Below are 361 nucleotides of genomic sequence, written 5' to 3' on the forward strand. Positions count from 1 at the left end.
GGGGCGGGGGGGGCGCCCTGGAGGAGCCGGGCCGTGCGGGGACCTGCCTGCCGCCGCAGCCGCCGAGCCTCCCAGAGTCTGCGTCGGCTCCCGGGTCACTGCGCAGTGATCCTCCTCTGCGCGCCTCGGGGTGCCGGGCTGGGCGCGGCCGCGCAAGGGAGCACGCGGAGCCGGTACCCCATGGGTGGGCTCCGAGGGCTCGGCGGGGCTCGGGCGCTGGGCGGGCTCCGGCTCACCGCCGCCGGCCCTGCCCTGCCCCGACCCGGAGGCCTCCTGCTGAGCCAGGTGCCCGGAGGTTTGGGGACGTCCGATGGGGGGGCGGGTCCCCCGCCTGGGGCTCCGGGGCTGGGGCGACTCTGGG

Source organism: Galeopterus variegatus, unplaced genomic scaffold (genome assembly GCF_000696425.1).
Source record: "Galeopterus variegatus unplaced genomic scaffold, G_variegatus-3.0.2 Scaffold139, whole genome shotgun sequence".
Lineage (NCBI taxonomy): Eukaryota > Metazoa > Chordata > Mammalia > Dermoptera > Cynocephalidae > Galeopterus > Galeopterus variegatus.